At 42.8% G+C, this 9842-nt stretch overlaps 1 protein-coding gene and 1 non-coding gene across 2 annotated transcripts in view; both read right to left on the minus strand.

The window, feature by feature from the left end:
- Positions 1-505, minus strand: part of CDCA8 (cell division cycle associated 8) — a 48266-nt gene extending 47761 nt beyond the window's left edge. Inside the window, exon 1 of the mRNA XM_085892632.1 lies at positions 350-505. The gene's annotated coding sequence lies outside the window, so the exon portion shown is untranslated. The remainder of the gene's footprint in view (positions 1-349) is intronic.
- Positions 506-1129: 624 nt separating this feature from the next.
- TRNAI-AAU (transfer RNA isoleucine (anticodon AAU)) lies at positions 1130-1203 on the minus strand. The gene has a single exon. It is a non-coding gene; the product is annotated as a tRNA-Ile (tRNA).
- Between the last annotated feature and the right edge of the window lie 8639 nt (positions 1204-9842).

A 9842-nucleotide genomic window follows, 5' to 3' on the forward strand; every position in this document is an offset into this window, starting at 1 on the left:
TCGGCGAGCTATCGCCGGCACCCTGAACAAATTACAAATTCCGGCACGAACGTAGAGGGGCACTGCATCAGCGACGCAGGCGACACCCCCCCCACTAATGATGCTACCCCTTGCATGTCGACATGTGTCGTATTTCTTGTGCTGCTCACGAAACAATTACCCAACCGAAACTTCGATGACTTTAACCCTCCAACACCGAGCTCTTCGATCTTATGCGCAAGAGCAAAAAGGACAAAAAAAACGCTAAATTTCACTTCAAAAAGGAAAAATAAAACGTAACGACAGTTTAAAATGAGGGAATAAACTCGAATGACTCGAAAATTGGAACCTGATGCAATCGTTCTTTTACCTTTGTAGAACCGGCCGCACCAAAACTGGATACAGTACTGGATAATGTACACAGTACACACAACTGGAAAAACAAAAATGGCGCCGATTTAAAAACGCCCTCGAACCGGAAGTGTTTTATCGTGTCATCCTGTAAAACAGTTAAAGAATCGGATCGGATCGGATCGTTTTTTTCTGAACCTCACTCCAAATTACAAAGACAAATGTGAAAATGATGTTTGATAACTTCGAATGATAAGAAACAAAGATGTGTTGTTTTAAAAAAAAAACTTCTACATCCGGTCACGTGACAGTCTCACCAGGGAAAGTGCTCCGTTGCCATGAAGCTTGGTATCGCTTGCCGAGCCAGCCGTTCCGTTGGAGTACTTAAGCCACTTAGCGAGCGCTCCACAAGGTCTAGGGAAAGGAACACGTCCCAGGATGGGGGAGGAGGTCATTGGGCCCATCTTGCCCGTGCTGCACCCACCCAGACATCATCACCCGTTCACACACGACACGAGACGGAGTCCTGCGACACAGTCCGCTTGCCCTCCGTTGTGTTTCCTTAAGCCGGTCGTCGTCCTTTTTAGAGGCAGAAATTCGAGAAAGTATTTTTTTCCCGAATTATATGACAAGAACAGGTTGGTTTTTAAAGTTTAAATCAACACAGTGACCACAGGTGTGTTCCGTGACAGCAAGCTGGGAGGTAACGGAACACACCTCAGGAATATATGACGAAATATTTTATACAAAGTGATTGATGGATTTAAAATTTATTAAAAATAAATAAATAAAAAGGAAGTGGCCCGTACGGGGATCGAACCCGCGACCTTGGCGTTATTAGCACCACGCTCTAACCAACTGAGCTAACCGGCCACACACACTTTAGAGAACTCAAATAAAACCCTATCAAATATAGGATTTTTAATATGGGGACCTGGATGTATTGGAGTTGGACGTGGATTGCTTGTGTGTCGACAGAAAATGGTTTCTCAGGTGTTGTCGCACAGGCTGAGCAGCGTCGGTTTGGCATCCCCAAGACATGTTGGACCTGCATCTTGAGCTGAAAGAAAAAATCGAATCAGCTTGACCTGGTCACCTTGTTTTTTTTGTTGTTTTTTTTTTCTACACGGTCAAGGCTCATGGAAGAACGATGACGGAACAAATCAGAACACGACATCATCAACGGCAGGGCGGAGGGAGACAGCAAATGGAGATGGACAAACAAGGGATGAAGGTCAAGATGAGGAGGTGAGGGAGAACGCAAAAGGGGGGACAATATGGATACATCAGTAAAACCTTGTGAGGTTGTGTGGGTGCTTCAATGGGTGTGGAAAAAGATGATGGTTTGGGACATCTGGCGTCCTGGACACCTGGAGGGAAGGACGAGATTGAAGTGAATGTGGAAGTTGGTTCCACAGGGGTGGAAAAAGTAGGAATGATTGAATGGAGGTGAGCAGCGGTTTCTCACTTGAGGTAATTTCTCGATGAGGGGTTTGCGGGTGGACCACACCGTCTTGCAGATACCTGGGGGGGACAAAGCATGGAGAGGGTGCAAGAAGACACGGAGATCATGGACCTGTTGGCGATGGCGAAGTGATAGGCCCATGGACTCAGCTTTATCACGAGTGATTCCATTGATATTGAAGGCCTTTGTTTCCATGGCATCAAGCTGAGCTTGATGTAAGGCAGGGGAGCCAGCCCAGAGGAGAGAGCAGTACTCCATCAAGCCGTGGATGAAAGCCTTGTAGGTGGATAGGAGCTTCGGTGTACCAAGGAAAGACTTTGTAGGATGGAGGATGCCCAGTCGGCGTCTGGCTTTTGAGGCCAACATTTGAAATGCGGCTTGTCCACGAGAGATCGTGGCTGAGATTGAGACCCAAGAGTTTGAGTGAATGACTTCGCCCTCTTTGCTGAACCTCTTCGAAAGGGTTGTTGAGAAAATAGATGGGAGGATTTAACAGTACAGCCCTTTTGGAGAGAGATCGAGTGTGAGGGATTTCTGAGGATTGAAAGACACGTTCCAAGTGTTTGACCAGTTTGTGATTTTGTCAAGTCCTGAGGAGTAGCGGGAAGAGGCCGCTACCTGTCTGTCAGAAGGATGAGAGATGTCACGGCAGAGAGTGCAGTCATCAGCAAAGGGATCAAGAGGAGAATTTTCCAGAGTCGGGGAGATCATTGATGAAGATTAGGAATAATATGGGGCCCAGAACACTGCCTTGTGGTATTCCATCCTTGACCGGGGAGAAGAAAGCGTTCCGCTGAAAGCCACACGTTGTCTACGTGAGTAGAGGAAGTCAGTAATCCAAGAGTGGAGTTGGCCTCCGTTTCCATCGGCAGACAGTTTGGAGAGCAAGGCAGGATGCCAGACTGGATCAAAAGCTCAAGATATGTCTTAAGAGATAACCCTGATCTCATGTCTGATAGAGGGCCTTCATTGTTGGGAAAGTACAAGCAGCATGTCCAAGGTAGATTGACCTGGTCTGAATCTGAACTGATGATCTGAGATGAGGCTGTTGGAGAAAAGGAATGATTTTATGTCAACTACAACGATGGATTCCATGTCCTTGCTGATGATCGGAAGTAAGCTCATTGGGTTGTCGTTACTTCGTGGAAGTAAGCGCTGTAGCCATGTTAATGTGTAGAAAGAGCTTATTGTAGTGGTTTCATTGGGCAAGCCTACCAGAAGTAAACAATATTTTAAACCACAAACCCATCTAATATATAAAGCTCTATCTAACCACTCAATGACTAACTGATATTAAAGACAAGCCGGTAGGCGACGGTGGGTCGCCGAGCATGGAAACTATAAGATAGAGAGCAAAACGGATGTCATAAAGCGGATAGGGAATCACCTTAAGATTATGCATATCAAATCTCATCCAGTTCCATCTACTGATAACTACTCGGTATCCATTTGAATGAAAAGTACCGAAAATGCGGTTTGAAATCGGAAATCCCCAAAGTTTGAGGGGGTGCTGTGGGTGAATAAAGATCTAAATCGAAAATCCGGCTCAATCGTTTGTGCATAATGTATTCCAGACGATTAGTGTGAATTTTCATGACCATCCGACCATAACCCTAGGAGGAGTAGCATTTGGCGGGAAGGCACCTCCAGCTCTCGCATATTGACGATTTTTGCACTTATTGACCTTTGACCCCTGACCTAAGCGAAATCGGTCAATATGTCCTGAGGCAAAGTTGTAGTACTCATGGAGTACCATGAACCTGCAAAGTTGCATTCGTATCGACGCACTCACCTGGTCGCTAGGGGGCCTTCAGTTTTCACCAATTTTCGTGCATACCTTAATTGTAGGGGGCGCTGTGGGTAAAGTATTCCATATATCACAAAAACTGGAATATATTTGATAGAGCATCACCTGTAGATCATTCGTGCCAAATTTCATAACCCTACGTGCGATAATGGCTTTCGGAATTGATTTAGCGTGAACGGTACCGATTTTGAAGGTTTTTCAGTTGTTGCTAGGGAACCAAAGCGTCCCTATCAACCATAATAATTTCCAAAGCACTAGGTCATAAGATGTACCTACCACCCGAGTTTGGTCAAAATCCGCCAACGTTTACAACCAATTATGCTGATGACAAACAAACAAACAGACAGAATTACTGACAATAAGGGTCACCTATTTCGGCGACCCAACAGGTGCCTTCTGGCTGTAGAAAGCTGAACTTTTGCATGCCGATAGACATTAAAGCCGATTCACCAGAAAAAATAATAATCACAGAATCGTCGCACAACATGCATTTAAATGAAAATATAAATAAATGAAGAAAAAAAATGAAAACAAAAAAATGCAGGTGAGTAACCCAAGACAATGGGGAAGCACGGTAATTTTGTGTCCCGACGGAAAATGAAGCCGATGCACCAGGAAAAAAAATCACAGAACCTTCGGAGAGCATCCGTAAATGAAAATATAAATAAATGAAAATAAATCAATGAAAATAAGTAATTGAAAAATCAAATGCAGCTGAGCAACCCGAGACAATGGGGAAACACGGTTCGTATGCTTACACAATGTAGAAGCACATCCCGCTGGTATAGTATATAATTACCTTTTTAAACAGTCACTACTGCTTTTTAACACAAAACTGAAAGAAATTTGGAGGAATCCCAACATCCTTAAAGCATTCCATGCTTTCCGTGTTCACCACAGACTATAACGATGAACGGACCAGAGCCTAGATCGACTGTAATCTCTATACCCCAACGAGGATAATAACATGACCCATCCCGTCACTCCAGTAGGGAGTGTGGGTGTACTCGTGTAATTAAATGTACAATACAGCTTGAATAATATATAGGGTGTCCCAAAAAATATACAACTTTAAAAATGCTTCGTTTGATCCTAAAAAAGCAGTAATTTTGTCACTAATGCTTCATTTCTTGTTGCAGAGACCCTGAAGTTTATTTTGATACCAAGCAAGTGCCAGAAAAATGCCAAGACTGACCGTACAACAACGGACGAAAATTGTTGAACTTTGGCACCAGACGAAAAGTGTCATACAGGTGCAACGTCTTTACTCGAGACATTTCGGTATCAATTTGCGCCATGTACCAAACTTTCGGACAATAAAGTGCACCGTCGCAAAGTTTAACAATGTGGGAACCATCTGTGACCTTCACAAGGGTCACAGTGGTCAGAAAAGGACAGGTCGTAGTGAAGAAAATGTGGAAATAGTGAGAGGCGGTCGTTCAGAGTCCAAAAAAATCGATTCGACGACTTTCTGCCAAAACAAACACTCATAAGAGCACCGTTCAGAGGATCCTTCGCCAAGACATTCATGCCTTTCCAAACAAGGCGTTTTCTCAACCAACATTTTGAGGGCCACTTTATCTCCCTCTACGAAGACGTTGAGTGGCCACCGTATTCCCCTGACCTTACTCCTCCAGACTTTTTCTTGTGGGGGTATCTCAAGGACAGGATCTATGGAAACCCTAGGCCTCAAACTCTTGATCAGCTGAAGGAAAACATCCACCGAGAAATCCAGAACATTCCTCAGGAAACGTTTCCCAAAGTGATGGAGAACATGACAACGCGTTTGCAGGCAGTGATCGGACAACGTGGAGCCTACGTCGAACATGTGGTCTAAAAGAAAACGACGATTCTATACCAAAATTTAAATTTTGATGGCAATTTTGACATTGGTACAATAAACTTCAACGTTTCAGCTTTCTATCCAGCCATATATTTTTTTAAAATATATGTTATGACCATCCTCTTTGCAGATGAAAAGTTGTATTTTTTTGGGACACCCTGTATGTTCCCTTACAAGAAACTGTCAATGCAGTAGGAGGCCATTTGGCCCATCAAAGCCTGCACCTTTGGTTGCCAACATATGGATGTTTGTCCAGGCTCGATCTTTTCTAAAATGCAGTGTGTCAAGCAAGGAAACAGCACTTTTTAAAATATTTGGTACAATTGGGCCGGAGTTCAAACCGGTGACCTCCCGGACTCACAGCAGACACTCTAACCATGAAGCCACTGACTCTGGATGATATGGATTGAGTGTGCCACTCCTGTGTGCATTCATTCTTACAATGTATAAGTTGAAAGAAACATTTTGGAGATAATCACAGGTTAAAACCTCAAACATAGTTTATTGGGTAGTCGATCCAGTCGAAAAAAAAAATTATTTTTAATTTTTTTTGAAATTTGTTCTACCCTTATTAGCAGTTTTTCCGTCGATATGTTTGTCTGTCTGTCTGTCTGTTGGGTAGTCGATCCAGTCGAAATTATTTTTTAAATTATTTTTTTTAATTTGTTCGACCCTTATTATCAGTTTTTCCGTCGATATGTTTGTTGGGTCGTCAATCTAGTCGGGAAAAAAAAAATTGATATTTGTTCTACCCTTATTATCAGTATTTAAAATGGTGATTTCAGTTAATACAATGGCGATTTCAATGAAACTTGGTTGGTTGGTTCATACCATGACCTAGTTGTGTGCAAATGAGAACCGTTGCTATGGACACCACCGTTGCCTAGCAACGGGACTTTGAAATTTTTGAAAAATCATGAAAAATTTATTTTTTTTGAAAATCAAAAATCGGGCCACGAGCGACTGTCGGCAGTACATTCAGCCATATTGTCAAAATTTCCAGCCGGATCCTATGAAAACTGTCGGAGAAGATAGACTCAATGAACCCTGGTCGAAAACAATAAAAAAACGAAGTTCGTTATATCTCAGAGACTTCTTCTTCTTCTTCTTTCGGCTGCTCCCGTTAGGGGTCGCCACAGCGGATCATCCGTCTGATCCGCATAGAGATTTGGCACATGTTTTACGCCGGATGCCCTTCCTGACGCAACCCTGGTCGCCTCTTACGACACAGGGATATGGTACACCTATTTTAACCGGGGTATACACCGGCCCAGTATACTGGTACTCATTTTCGCCGACCTCGGAAGGATGACAGGCTGAGTCAACCCCTTGGTGTATTAATTCAGTGGCCCAACGGGGCTTGAACTCAGGACCTTTTGGATCCCAAGCCGCTGCCCTAACCACTGTGCCAACACCAGGCTTATATCTCAGAGACTATGAGTCAGATATACATGAAACTGGTATGGTATGTTCATGGTATGTGTGAGAAAGATCCGTTGCTATGGACCCCTCCGTTGCCTAGCAACGGCCGAAAAACCTCTAAATGTGGGGGTATTTTAACGAAAAAAACAATCTGCAGCATTAACCCTTGAAGCTAGAATCATGAATTTTCTTGTGCTTAATCCTCAGGTCAGTCCCCATCGAACACGCCCATCGCGTCAGGTTATATTGGGAAGGCGACTACCCATGTCCGCCTACCGGCTTGTTTATTACTTTTGAATCTAAACTTTTTTGACTCTGATCACCATGTTCTCTACTATTTACCTTACCTTCAGGCTTAGCATCATCTGCAAATTTGGAAAACTGACGATTCACCCCATTGTCCAAATCATTGATGTTAACGATGAATTGATGCTAGTTGGCGGGGGGTGGGGGGCATCTACGCTAGTACTCCGAGGTACCCCACTACTTAGATTCTCCAAGCAGACATATTCCCATTCACTGCCACTTTTTTCTTCCCATCACTAATCCAGTTAGCAACTCTACCAGCCACTTCACAAGCCCACACGAACAACTTCCTATGTAGTACTTCATCAAATGCCTTCTGAAATTCTAGATATACTATGTCCACTGCACTTTCCTCATCCATCCAACCAGAAACTGCTTCACAGAACTCCAATAAATTTGTTAAACAAGGCATCCCTTTATAAAACCCATGCTAACTACCTTTAATTAGTTTGTATATATTTAATTGGTTCCTCATCTGGTCCCTAATTAATGTCTCCAACATCTTCCCCACAACTGAAGTCAAACTAGCAGGTCTATACTTTCCCAATTCTACTCTCGATCCTTTCTCAAATAATAGTATTACATTTGCTCCCCTCCAATCCTCCGGTACCTATCCTGACGCAAGTGAGCTCTTGAAACTATCTGTTCGCATCTCATTTACCTGCTCAGCCACCTCCCTCAATACTCTCGAGTGCATATTATCTTGCCCTGGAGCTTTATCATCCCTTGGTTTTCTGAGCTGCTTTTCAACTTCCTCCATTCCCACCAGGAACTCCTGTAAAAGCCCTTCCTCACACGCTAGATAGATACTCTCAGCTATTGGCAATTCTCCTGACTGTTCTTGTGTAAATGTTGAACCAAAATAACTATTTAGTTAGCCTGCCATTTCACTTTCTTTTCACCATTTCTTGGGAGTTCCCTTCTGTGTCTATGTTGTCCACTGCATCTGTCCTCTCCTGCCGCCCATTACTCCCCGCTAGTGTTTTCTCTCTCTCTCTCTCTCTCCTGTTCCTTTTGTCCTCTTGTGTCCTGGTACAGTGTGCTGACACTGGCTCTTTCATGGGCCTCGACTATGTATACAAAAAAAAATTCTCATATTTTCTTAATTGGCCTCGGTTGACTCCGATACTAATATGATTCCGATTCCAGAATCCCATTGTTTTAGAATGACCCAGCTGTATATCCACCCAAAAGTGGATATAGAAAGTTCAACTTCAATTAATTGAAATGATAATTAATAATTATTTCATTAAAAAGAAGTAATAAGCACAATCATGACACATGTAATAACCACATACTGAATCGACATAAATGCAATCACTCGGTTCATGAGAATATATGAACAATCTGTGCGCCCAGAAATTGCAGGCCGATGCGACAATAGCAGGAGGGAGTCGCCATTTCCACATACATCATACATGTGGCAATATAAGGGGATGTGACCCGCGGCCAATAAAGTTACCTATCTTTATTACCAGTACTAAAAATATCGAGTGATCCTCCATGGCATCTTGCTCAGGAGAGTGGCAGAGCTTGGACTGCACATGTGTGTTTTCTTAAAATTTGCTTCACCCTATCCTACTGAGATGGGCAGAGACTGAATCAAGCAAGCAAGCAAGCATCCTTTCTATCCAGTTCCATCAAGCTGTGCCAGACTTCTGGTGACATTCATGATCAGAATATACATCAAACATATAAAGCTCTTTTCTAACCACTGACTGACTCGGTTATGAATAAAAAAGTTCATTTGGAAAAATTGTTTCTATGTAATTCATCTAAATGTGGCATTATTGGTAGGGGTGAATACTTTTGCAGGCTACCGGTTATATGTATACCTTCTGCTTATCTTTAATAGCTCTCCTTCCCTCCCTCTTCAGCCACACTTTCTCTTTCTGCCTCTGGAGTTACACCTCACCAGAATGTACTTACGCTGCACATTGTGCATTTGCCCCTTGAATGTTTCCCATTTATCTGATGCCGATTGTCCTACTGTTAGTTTGTCCCAACGTCGAGCACCTACCTCTCTCCTCATTCTTGCCTTCCTTAAAATCTAATAGTGTTACTCCACTATCCCGAACATGAATTCTTAACAGAACACTTGCACACTCGATGCTATTTGTCACGTGCACTGAAATGCTGTCCTGTCTTCACTTTGCCATATTGGGATAATTACTGAAAAAATGTCTGACACTGCACTCCCCCTCATTGGCTTATCTACAACCTGGTTTAAAAAGCAATCCTGGACCACATTTAGAAAATCCTCATCTGCTATATGCCTATACCTTTCCTTTGTTCATGGACCCAATGTATCTTTGGCAAATTAAATCCCCTTTACTTATGGATGCTGTAAAAAAAACACAAACTTCAGTGGTGAGATGGTTCAATTATATGAGGACTAAATATATGGATATAAAATACTAGCGGGGTATGCTTACACATTGTAAGCAATAACGAACCATGCTTCCCCATTGTCTCGGCTCGCTCACCTGTATTTGTTTTTGTCATTTATTTGTATTTTCATTTTCTGACGCTATCGATGGTTCTATGATTTCTTCCTGGTGTATCAGCTTCGATGTCCGTCGGCACTCAAAATTACTGTGCTTCCCCATTGTCTTGGGTCGCTCATCAGCATTTGTCATTTTTTTTTTCATTTATTTATTTTCTTTTAC

This window comes from Eptatretus burgeri, chromosome 8, assembly GCF_056783735.1.
Source record: "Eptatretus burgeri isolate ZD-2024b chromosome 8, Ebu_testis_v1, whole genome shotgun sequence".
Taxonomy (NCBI): Eukaryota; Metazoa; Chordata; class Myxini; order Myxiniformes; family Myxinidae; genus Eptatretus; species Eptatretus burgeri.